The sequence below is a fragment of the Schistocerca americana genome, chromosome X, assembly GCF_021461395.2.
Source record: "Schistocerca americana isolate TAMUIC-IGC-003095 chromosome X, iqSchAmer2.1, whole genome shotgun sequence".
Taxonomy (NCBI): domain Eukaryota; kingdom Metazoa; phylum Arthropoda; class Insecta; order Orthoptera; family Acrididae; genus Schistocerca; species Schistocerca americana.
The window spans coordinates 343130014-343142546 of record NC_060130.1 but is presented as its reverse complement, the minus strand read 5'-3'; positions in this window follow the sequence as shown (position 1 = coordinate 343142546).

Genomic DNA, 12533 nt, shown 5'->3' with positions numbered 1-12533 from the left:
CACCGTTAACTCCCCACGTATGCCAAGGAGCAGATGCCCATCTCCCTGGGGCATTGGGACTCCCGGCAATGGCCATCCTGCCAGGTGTCCTTTGCTGTGGCTGGGTGGCGCCCGTGGGGAGGGCCCTTGGTCGGAGTAGGTGGCATCAGGGTGGATGACACGCAATGAAGCGTGGCTCATCTTCTCTTGCTGGTGGCCAGCCACCAGCAGTCTCTAAGCATTCAAAAGCTCACTTTAAGGCTAATGTGTATGACCCCAAATCATCCCATGGGAGGAACGACAGGCTATGAATGACATCAAAAGGTATTCGCCCCGGTATCTCGTATGTACCAGAGCTGATGGGGACTCCTTTGTGTCTGTGAAGCCTCAGTTCTTTGTAGAACATTTAGAGGACAAGTTGGGGGAGGTGGAGGGCTTGTCCAAAATGTGGTCTGGGTCAGTCTTAATCAAAACAGCATCCTCTGCCCAATCACGAGCCTTGCTTGCTTGTACAAAGCTGGTTGATGCTTCTGTTACTATCACCCTGCATAAAAGCTTAAATATGGTCCAGGGCATTATTTTCCACAGAGATCTTCTTTTACAGTCTGATGACGAGCTGCGCGCCAACTTAGAGCAACGAGGTGTCCATTTCGTCCGGCACGTCCACCGGGGTCCGAGGGATCATCAAGTTTCCACCGGTGCCTTCACCTTGGCCTTTGGGGGTGACACATTACCTGAGAAGGTCAAGGTGATGGTCTACCGTTGTGATGTCAAGCCATATATCCCTCCCCCGATGCGGTGCTTCAATTGTTGTAAGTTCAGCCATATGTCTTCTCGCTGTGCTTCCCGCCTCATATGTCGCAATTGTGGTCGACCATCCCATCCTGATACTCCATGTGCCCCGCCTCCCATCTGTGTCAACTGCAGAGAGCACCATTCCCCTTGCTCGTCGGACTGTAAGATCCTTCAGAAGAAACGGAATATAATGGAATACAAGGCCCTGGATATACTGACCTACCCTGAGGCTAAGCGGAAATTTGAATGGCTTCATCCCGTGCACATGATGTCATCTTATGCCGCCACTGTCACTCCTGCTCCAGCTCCAGCTCCATCAGCTGCACCACATACAGTCAGCTCTCAGAGTCAGAGGACCTCACCTGCCCCCTTGACGGTGGGGGCTACTTCTCTCGCTGTTGCTCCCACACCACCTACCTTGGGAGCAGCACCCCCTCAACCACTGGGGACACCAGTCCCCACTTCTAAGCTGGAGAAGCGTAAGTCTTCTTTGGCTTCTCTCACTTGGAAGGGATCCCTTGGGTCACTCCCTTCCCAGGTTCCTACCAGCGGCACAGCAGACATCCACCAGTGGCTGAAGAAGCCACAGGTTGCTGGTTGTCGAGCTTCGCGATCGTCTTCGGTCCCAGAGACTGACTCCAAAAAGCCCTCCCAGCAACGGCAACCAAAGGAACAGTGAGGGGAAAACAACATTGAAGACCCGTAAGACCAAGGCACCTGTGGTGGTACCTACTCCACCGCTACCTACAAGCTCTGCGTCTGAGGATGAGGTGGAGATTCTTGTGTCCACTGAGGACCTCGATCTCGCCGGTCCCTCAGACGCAATGGATAGCACTTGCACAGGTGCTCCATCGGAGGCAGCAGGTGACCCAACAGTGTAATCTGCCTCCCCAGTCCCTTCGTGCCTTTCTCAGCCCTGGACAATACCATCCTCCAGTGGAACTGCAGCAGTTTCTTCCACCATCTAGCTGAGCTCCAACAACTCATCAGCCTTCACCCTTTCTTCTGCATTGCTCTTTAGGAAACTTGGTTTCCAGTGATGTGAACCCCCACCCTCTGTGGCTATCAGGGTTATTATAAGAACCGGACAGCCTATGGAAGGGCATCTGGTGGTGTCTGCATCTATGTCCTTCACTCTCTTCACAGCGAGTCTGTCCCTCTACAAACACCTTTAGAGGCTGTTGCTGTTCGGGTGTGGACGCCACAGGCTGTTACTGTCTGCAGTCTGTATCTTCCACCAGATGGTGATGTCCCACAGCATGTCCTGGCTGCGCTGATAGCCCAATTGCCACCACCTTTCTTGTTACTGGGCGACTTCAATGCCCATAACCCTCTGTGGGGCGGGTCGGTGGCAACAGGTTGAGGTGCCACCACTGAGGGTGTATTGGCACAGCTCAACCTTTCCATTTTAAATGATGGTGCCTTCACACATTTCAGTGTGGCACATGGCGCGTACTCTGCCATCGATCTTTCGATCTGCAGCCCTAGCCTCTTATCATCTGTCCAATGGAGTGTGCATGATGACCTGTGTGGTAGTGACCACTTTCTGATCTTTCTGCCACTGCCAGCCGCGGTGGTCTCACGGTTCTAGGCGCGCAGTCCGGAACTGTGCGACTGCTACGGTCGCAGGTTTGAATCCTGCCTCGGGCATGGATGTGTGTGATGTCCTTAGGTTAGTTAGGTTTAAGTAGTTCTAAGTTATAGGGGACTGATGACCCCAGCTGTTAAGTCCCATAGTGCTCAGAGCCATTTGAACCATTTTTTTCTGCCACTGCCACAGTGTCACTCTTCTGGGCGCCCTTGCAGGTGGGCTATGAATAAGGTTGACTGGGACTTGTTCTCCTCCATGGCCGCTATTGCGCCTCTTTCTAATGAAACCGTTGATGTGGTGGTTCACTCGGTCACCACCGGCATCGTTACTGCCGCAGAATCTGCCATTTCCCGTTTTTCTGGGTCCCCTCGGCAGAGGACTGTGCCTTGGTGGTCGCCTGAGATTACTGAGGCGATTAAAGATCGCTGGCAGGTGCTCCAGCGTCACAAACGACATCCCTCCATAGAACACCTCATCGTCTTTAAATGGCTGCATGCACGGGCTCGCCGCCTTATCCGCCAACGCAAACAGGAGTGCTGGGAGCGGTATGTTTCCACCATTGGCCTCCATGTCTCTCCATCACAGGTCTGGGCAAAGATTAGATGCCTCTATGGCTACCGAACCCCTGTCGGCATCCCTGCGCTGTCACTGAATGGGGCAATTTGTACCGACTCCGACATAATTGCCAACCACTTACCAAACCATTTTGCTCTCAGTTCCACACCTGTGAATTACCCACTGGCTTTCTGCTTCATTAAAGAGCGGGTGGAACGTCGGAGCCTTTCATTTCACACCCGCCATCCTGAATCCTACAATGTTCCATTCAGTGAGTGGGATCTCCACAGTGCCCTAGCCGCTTGCCCTGATACAGCTCCCGGGCCAGATCGCATCCACTGTCAGATGCTGAAACACCTCTCAGTGGACTGCCAGCGGCACCTCCTCGACCTTTACAACCGAATCTGGGTCGAGGGTGAGTTTCCATCGCAATGGCGGGAAAGTATTGCTATCCCCGTTTTGAAACCTGGCAAGAACCCATTGGAGGTGGACAGCTACCACCCCATTAGCCTCAACAACGTTCTTTGCAAGTTACTCGAATGCATAGTGAGCCGGCGGTTGAGTTGGGTTCTCGAGTCTCAGGCCTTCTGGCTCCGTCTCAGGGTGGGTTCCGTAAAGGCCGCTCTGCCACCGACGATCTGGTGAGCCATCATTATGGCCTTTGCCCGCCGTCAGCACCTCGTCGCTGTCTTTTTTACATGCGGAAGGCATACGATACAACATGGCGCCATCACATCCTCTCTATGCTTCATGGTTGGGGTCTTCGGGGTCCGCTGCCGATTTTCATACGAAATTTTCTGTCTCATCGTACCTTCCGCGTGCAGGTCGCAGCCTCCCATAGTTCCTCCTGAGTTCAGGAGAACGGGGTCCCACAGGGGTCTGTTTTAAGTGTCTGCCTGTTTTTAATTGCAATTAACAGGCTCGCTGCGGTGGTGGGAACGTCTGCCTCAGCTTCCTTATATGCTGACAACTTCTGCGTCTACTACAGATCCATTGGCATTGCAACATCGAAACGTCAGCTACAGGGCGCAATCTGCAAGGCGCAGTCTTGGGCTGTAGCATATGGCTTCCAGTTTTCGGCTGCCAAGACCTGCGTTATGCATTTCTGCCAGCAACGCACAGTTCACCCTGAGCCACAGCTTTATCTTGCAGGCGAACGTCTTGCTCTGGTGGAGACACATCGGTTTTTGGGTGTGGTTTTTGATGCCCGATTGACTTGGCTCCCACATATTTGGCAGCTTAAACAGATGTGTTGGTGACATCTTAATGCTCTGCGATGCTTGAGCCACACAAGCTGGGGCGCCGACCGATCTACCCTCTTACGGCTCTACCAGGCGTTAATCCAGTCCCATCTGGGTTATGGGAGTCTGGCTTATGGTTCAACATCCCCTTCTTCATTGCGGGTGCTGGACCCAATCCTTCACAGTGGGATCCGACTTGCCACTGGTGCTTTCCGGACAAGCCCTGTGGACAGCTTACTTGTGGAGGCAGGTGTCTCTCCACTGCTGTTACGGCGCCAACGTTTACTGGCCGCTTATGCTATGCATGTTTATAGCTTGCCCGGGCATCCCAATTATCGTCTCCTGTTCCAGCTGTCAGTCGTCTGTCTCCCAGATCGTCGGCCCCGGTTGGGTTGTACGATGGCGGTCTGCATCAGAGAGCTTCTCTCTGGGCTTGGGGTTTTCCCTCTTCTGCCTCCTTTCCGGGCCCCTCTGCATACACCCCCGTGGTGTGCACCCCGCCCTTGCCTTCGGCTCGAATTGGCACAGGGCCCGAAGGACTCAGTCCCTCCGGAGGCCTTCCGCCGCCACTTTTATTCCATCCTAGCCACGTATCAGGGCTCTGGCATGTTTTACACTGACGGTTCGATGGTTGCTGGTCGTGTCGGTTATGCTCTAACTCTAGGGGACCATTACGAACAACGTTCCTTGCCAGCTGGCTGCAGTGTTTTCACAGCTGAGTTGGTCGCCATCTTTCGTGCCCTAGAGTATATCTGCTCCTACTCAGGTGAGTCCTTTGTTATCTGTAGTGACTCCCTGAGCAGTTTACAAGCTATCGACAAGTGCTTCCCTCGCTCTCATCTGGTGATGGCTGTCCAGGAGTCCCTCCATACTCTTGCCCGTTGTGGCTGCTCTGTGATCTTTGTGTGGACCCCTTGTCATGTGGACATCCCGGGCAATGAACATGTTGACCGCCTGGCCAAACAGGCCACCAGTGAACCGACTCTGGACATTGGCCTCCCGGAGACTGATTTGCGAGCTGTCTTACACCGCAAAGTTTTCAAACTTTGGGACACTGAATGGCGCGCCCTGCCTTCACCAAACAAACTTTGGGCCATCAAGGAGGATACCGGTGTGTGGCGCTCCTCCTTGCGGGTCTCTCACAAGGAGTCTGTTGTCCTCTGCCGGCTGCGCATCGGGCATACACAGATGATACACGGCCACTTATTGCGGCATGAGGACCCACCTTTATGTCGCTGCGGATCCGTTTTGACAGTGGTCCACATTTTGTTGGAGTGTCCACTTTTAGCTGTGCTCAGGTGGTCGTTCGCACTGCCTGACATGCTCCCTGCCCTTTTAACAAATGACACTGCCTTGGCAGGCTTTGTTTTGCGTTTTATTCGGGCAGGGGTTTTTATCACTTAATCTATGTGTGTGTGTGTGTGTGTGTGTGTGTGTGTGTGTGTGTGTGTGTTATGTTTTTTTTATGTTGAGTCTGGCCTTTGGCCTAAGATTTTGGATTGAGTTTTTAATGTGTTTCTCGGTTTTTAGCTTTTACTTTTATTTCTCTCTGGTCGGCCAACCACTGTCACACACTGTGTGATGTTAATTCATTTTGTCTGGTCTTTGTCTAAGTTTCTCTTGTCTTGTGTCGTCTGTCATATTTTCCTTGTTCGCTTTTATTCTGTTTGGGTGCTTTAGAAAAAGGGACCAATGATCGTAGCAGTCTGGTCCCTTTCATCCCACAAACCAACCAACCACTGGAGTGACACATTGTGGCCATCATATGTTTCAGGGCATGGCAGCAATCCAACATTCTGAAAACTAACTGTTGACATAGGCTTCAGTAACAGTGTCCTGTTGTTCTATGATGCTGTGTTATACTAATTATCTTAATATACACATCTTGTTTTACAGACTGCCACAGAATCCTACAGCTGTTTAGTTGTTATCAGTTAATAACTCTTCTATAAAGGTTTAGAGACTGCAGCCAGAGAGATCTTGAAATGATATTTCTACTGTAAACCAGCAAGGTGTTATTTTCAGGCGAAATCTACAATTAATGTTTACTAGTGCATATCATTATTATGTTTATACCAACAATTGGCCCAGCAGTGTTTGCATACAAATCTTATCTACATGACTGTCCTTTGTTGAAATGTGTACCTGATATGGGCCACTGATACATAAATATGCATCATTGTGTGCATAAACTTATTTAAACTGTGCACCTACTGAGTTAAATTGCTTACCATCAGTCTGACACTATGCATACAACACTATTTTAGACTAACGATATGACTGGGTTCCATACCTCATCCAACTGAAGTTTACATCTGTAATGGTATTTCTGCCAAACAGATCTCTGCATAACCCTTAACAAATGAATTCAAAAAATGAGTTAGTCAATATTGTGATTTTTGGGCTAAAATAATCAGTGGGGGGCAAAGGGGAGGTACGAGGTACTGAACGTTCCACGACTGTAAGGATAACTTCCATAACAAAAGTGAATTGATTGTTCATGCTAGGAAATTAACAGTCATCAAATGTTGTTAGAGAGGAGAAAAGTGTCCAATCAGCTTGGGAAAACTGCCAGTGTCTTGGGCGCATAGATGGAAGTTGTGGTTGTAATCAAAGGACACATGGAAAATGGTCATTCGAGTGTGTATCAGCAAGAGAAAACCATTCAAAGTGCCAAGCTAGGTGAAGAGTACTGACTGAAAGGTCCAAATGAGGGTTGACGTGGAGGCAGACAAAAATGTAGGTTCCCTAGTGTTGAGGCAAACAAGATCCACTTGGTGGAAGAGGTCAATCAATAACGAGCCTCTCGTACAAGGACACAGGTATCACAAAAGTGGGTGGTGGGCACTGTAGTTCCCAAACCAGCAAATAGGGTGGTGGGAGCTCACCAAGGAGATGAAGGAGATCAGCTCTTGCCAGTGGTGTGGACGATGGAATGCATATGGTACAAAGAGAGAAGGTGTATCAAGAAAGGGAAAGACATGCAGCGATAGATTGGATGGAATTGTGTAAGGGGATTGAGTGATAGTGGATAGTATCATTGAGAAGAATCTTAAGTCCCCCGTGTGCTGGTGCACCATCAACAGAGCGGAAATCAAACCAGACTGCTTGGAAATGAGGGAAGACAAAGTGATCTTGGGGATGTAGCTTCGTTTCCTGGACACAAAAGATGACCAGTGAGTATGATTGCAAGAGGAACAACAATTCATGCCAATTGGAGCAAATGCTGTGGATGCTGCTGCTGCTGTGGTCTTCAGTCCTGAGACTGGTTTGATGCAGCTCTCCATGCTACTCTATCCTGTGCAAGCTTTTTCATCTCCCAGTACCTACTGCAACCTACATCCTTCTGAATCTGCTTTGTGTATTCATCTCTTGGTCTCCCTCTACGATTTTTACCCTCCACGCTGCCCTCCAATACTAAATTGGTGATCCCTTGATGCCTCAGAACATGTCCTACCAACCGATCCCTTCTTCTGGTCAAGTTGTGCCACAAACTTCTCTTCTCCCCAATCCTATTCAATACTTCCTCATTAGTTATGTGATCTACCCATCTAATCTTCAGCATTCTTCTGTAGCACCACATTTCGAAAGCTTCTATTCTCTTCTTGTCCAAACTATTTATCGTCCATGTTTCACTTCCATACATGGCTACACTCCATACGAATACTTTCAGAAATGACTTCCTGACACTTAAATCAATACTGGATGTTAACAAATTTCTCTTCTTCAGAAACGCTTTCCTTGCCATTGCCAGCCTACATTTTATATCCTCTCTACTTCGACCATCATCAGTTATTTTGCTCCCCAAATAGCAAAACTCCTTTACTACTTTAAGTGCCTCATTTCCTAATCTAATTCCCTCAGCATCACCCGACTTAATTAGACTACATTCCATTATCCTTGTTTTGCTTTTGTTGATGTTCATCTTATATCCTCCTATCAAGACACTGTCCATTCCATTCAACTGCTCTTCCAAGTCCTTTGCTGTCTCTGACAGAATTACAATGTCATCGGCGAACCTCAAAGTTTTTATTTCTTCTCCATGAATTTTAATACCTACTCCGAATTCTTCTTTTGTTTCCTTTACTGCTTGCTCAATATACAGATTGAACAACATCGGGGAGAGGCTACAACCCTGTCTTACTCCCTTCCCAACAACTGCTTCCCTTTCATGTCCCTCGACTCTTATAACTGCCATCTGTTTTCTGTACAATTTGTAAATAGCCTTTCGCTCCCTGTATTTTACCCCTGCCACCTTTAGAATTTGAAAGAGAGTATTCCAGTCAACATTGTCAAAAGCTTTCTCTAAGTCTACAAATGTTAGAAACGTAGGTTTGCCTTTCCTTAATCTTTCTTCTAAGATAAGTCGTAAGGTCAGTATTGCCTCACGTGTTCCAGTGTTTCTACGGAATCCAAACTGATCTTCCCCGAGGTTGGCTTCTACTAGTTTTTCCATTCGTCTGTAAAGAATTCGTGTTAGTATTTTGCAGCTGTGACTTATTAAGCTGATAGTTCGGTAATTTTCACATCTGTCAACACCTGCTTTCTTTGGGATTGGAATTATTATATTCTTCTTGAAGTCTGAGGGTATTTCGCCTGTTTCATACATCTTGCTCACCAGATGGTAGAGTTTTGTCAGGACTGGCTCTCCCACGGCCGTCAGTAGTTCCAATGGAATATTGTCTACTCCGGGGGCCTTGTTTCGACTCAGGTCTTTCAGTGCTCTGTCAAACTCTTCACGCAGTATCGTATCTCCCATTTCATCTTTATCTACATCCTCTTCCATTTCCATAATATTGTCCTCAAGTACATCGCCCTTGTATAGACCCTCTATATACTCCTTCCACCTTTCTGCTTTCCCTTCTTTGCTTAGAACTGGGTTTCCATCTGAGCTCTTGATATTCATACAAGTGTTTCTCCTTTCTCCAAAGGTCTCTTTAATTTTCCTGTAGGCGGTATCTATCTTACCCCTAGTGAGATAGGCCTCTACATCCTTACATTTGTCCTCTAGCCATCCCTGCTTAGCCGTTTTGCACTTCCTGTCGATCTCATTTTTGAGACGTTTGTATTCCTTTTTGCCTGTTTCACTTACTGCATTTTTATATTTTCTCCTTGCATCAATCAAATTCAATATTTCTTCTGTTACCCAAGGATTTCTACTAGCCCTCGTCTTTTTACCTACTTGATCCTCTGCTGCCTTCACTACTTCATCCCTCAAAGCTACCCATTCTTCTTCTACTGTATTTATTTCCCCCATTCCTGTCAATTGCTCCCTTATGCTCTCCCTGAATCTCTGTACAACCTCTGGTTCTTTTAGTTTATCCAGGTCCCATCTCCTTAAATTCCCACCTTTTTGCAGTTTCTTCAGTTTTAATCTACAGGTCATAACCAATAGATTGTGGTCAGAGTCCACATCTGCCCCTGGAAATGTCTTACAATTTAAAACCTGGTTCCTAAATCTCTGTCTTACCATTATATAATCTATCTGATACCTTTTAGTATCTCCAGGGTTCTTCCATGTATACAACCTTCTTTCATGATTCTTAAACCAAGTGTTAGCTATGATTATGTTGTGCTCTGTGCAAAATTCTACCAGGCGGCTTCCTCTTTCATTTCTGTCCCCCAATCCATATTCACCTACTATGTTTCCTTCTCTCCCTTTTCCTACACTCGAATTCCAGTCACCCATGACTATTAAATTTTCGTCTCCCTTCACAATCTGAATAATTTCTTTTATTTCATCATACATTTCTTCAATTTCTTCATCATCTGCAGAGCTAGTTGGCATATAAACTTGTACTACTGTAGTAGGTGTGGGCTTCGTATCTATCTTGGCCACAATAATGCGTTCACTATGCTGTTTGTAGTAGCTTACCCGCATTCCTATTTTCCTATTCATTATTAAACCTACTCCTGCATTACCCCTATTTGATTTTGTGTTTATAACCCTGTAGTCACCTGACCAGAAGTCTTGTTCCTCCTGCCACCGAACTTCACTAATTCCCACTATATCTAACTTCAACCTATCCATTTCCCTTTTTAAATTTTCTAACCTACCTGCCCGATTAAGGGATCTGACATTCCACGCTCCGATCCGTAGAACGCCAGTTTTCTTTCTCCTGATAACGACATCCTCTTGAGTAGTCCCCGCCCGGAGATCCGAATGGGGGACTATTTTACCTCCGGAATATTTTACCCAAGAGGACGCCATCATCATGTAATCATACAGTAAAGCTGCATGCCCTCGGGAAAAATTACGGCTGTAGTTTCCCCTTGCTTTCAGCCGTTCGCAGTACCAGCACAGCAAGGCCGTTTTGGTTATTGTTACAAGGCCAGATCAGTCAATCATCCAGACTGTTGCCCTTGCAACTACTGAAAAGGCTGCTGCCCCTCTTCAGGAACCACACGTTTGTCTGGCCTCTCAACAGATACCCCTCCGTTGTGGTTGCACCTACGGTACGGCAATCTGTATCGCTGAGGCACGCAAGCCTCCCCACCAACGGCAAGGTCCATGGTTCATGGGGGGGATGCTGTAGATATTCTAATGGATAATTGACATAGGGTGGACGGTAAAGGGAAAAAGCTCACCACGGTTGCCGTCAACTCAGTGACCGCTGAGAGCCACTGGCCGACAGTGTGGAATGGCATTCATCCAGAGGCAGAAAATCCCGATCCATAGGTCGTTTGGGGGCAGCTCCTGCTGTCAGTGATCGGCTGGTTGATCAACTGCCAGTGGTGCATCTTGGTGACACGGAAGACGGCTGAGGGCAGCTACTGCTGGGTGGCACTATAGAAGATACACGCCTGTGGCGGAGAAGGAGAGGAACTTTGTTTCTTATGAGCCTTCTTGGAAGCAGGACGTTGAGATGAGGGAGAAGTTGATGGTTGTGAGGTCTGGGTGCGTAAAAAGTCTTCACGAGTAGGCTCTTTTTTCGAAGTTCGGGTGTCCAATTTTGGGGCCTGTGATTTAGCAGGAGCTGATGAAGGGTGAGCATAAGAGTGAGTGGGTGATAGTGGGAAGGTTGAATGGGTGGTCTTTGGGCTGGTCAATCTGATGACCTTGTGGGCTAAAGGTGAGATTGCAAGTCTGCATGGCTACCTCCTGAGTAGGCTGAAGAGAAAAAGAGGACAGTGCTACATTTACCCGCTGGGAACACAGTGGGATTTCTACTGATGAATAACTTATGAGCAGCAAAGGTAGACACCTTTTCTTTCACTCGGATTTCCTGAATAATTCATTCATCTTTAGAAAGAGGGCAATCTGTAGAGCAAGTAGTGTGGTCGCTCACACAGTTGATGCAACGAAGGGATGGAGGTGGACAATCACCCTCATGGGCATCCCTGCCACAGTTAACGCATTTGGCTGTATTGGAGCACAACTGGCTGGTATGATTAAATCACTGACACCGGTAGCAAAGCGTAGGTTTGGGGATGTAAGAGCAATCTGAAATTATCTCATATCCCACTTTAATGTTCGATTGCAGTTGAACTCTGTCGAGCATGAAGAAGAGAGTGTGGTTTGGTACCAGTTCCTTTTCTATCCTTTTCACGACTCGATGTACGGCCATAATGCCCTGATCAGACAGGTAATTTTGAATGTCCTCATTGTATAATTTGTCAAGTGATCTTGTATAAAATACCCCACATGATGAGTTTAAAGTATGATGCACTTCCACTCGGGCAAGGAAGGTGTGTAGCAGTGTAGTTCATAGCCATTTATGTGCCTGGAGTGCACTGTCTGTTTCTAACAACAAGGTGCCATTTCATAACCGGGAACAAGACTTTACAGGACCTGCAGTTGCATCGACACCTTTCTGAACAATGAAAGGGTTGACTGTGGAGAAGTCTTGACCTTTGTCAGACTGAGAAAGAACTAGGAAACTTGGCACTGACAGAAGAATTGTCAGTGGCTGAGACTCATCTAGCTTTGTCTTGTGAGCAGAAATTGTAGAAGTAGAAGAAACTATTGTGAAAGTATCCCCCATGATTACTGGTATCTCTAATGGTGCACTCCTTCCTAGTGGGGCCCCTCTCTGAGCGCACTCCCGCCTTAGGTGATTGTCAACACCTCAGTTCACACCTCCTGAGAAACGGACAGAGGGACCAATCGGCATGTTCAGAAAGTACCAGCTTGGGTAATCGCCCCTCCCTGGTCCTGGCCTTTACCAGGGGTATGTACATGTCTTACTTGTCTATCCAGGGCAGGGAATTATGCATTACCCCATCACTCGCTATGCATGGGAATGTGTGGGTCTGCCCTCAGACGCACACAGGGAGGAAAGAAAGAGAAAGGGATGAACGAAGAAAAGGAAAGAAGAGAAGAATTCTCAAATGCTGCAGTGGAGAAGAAGGTAAAGAGAAGAATCAAGGAA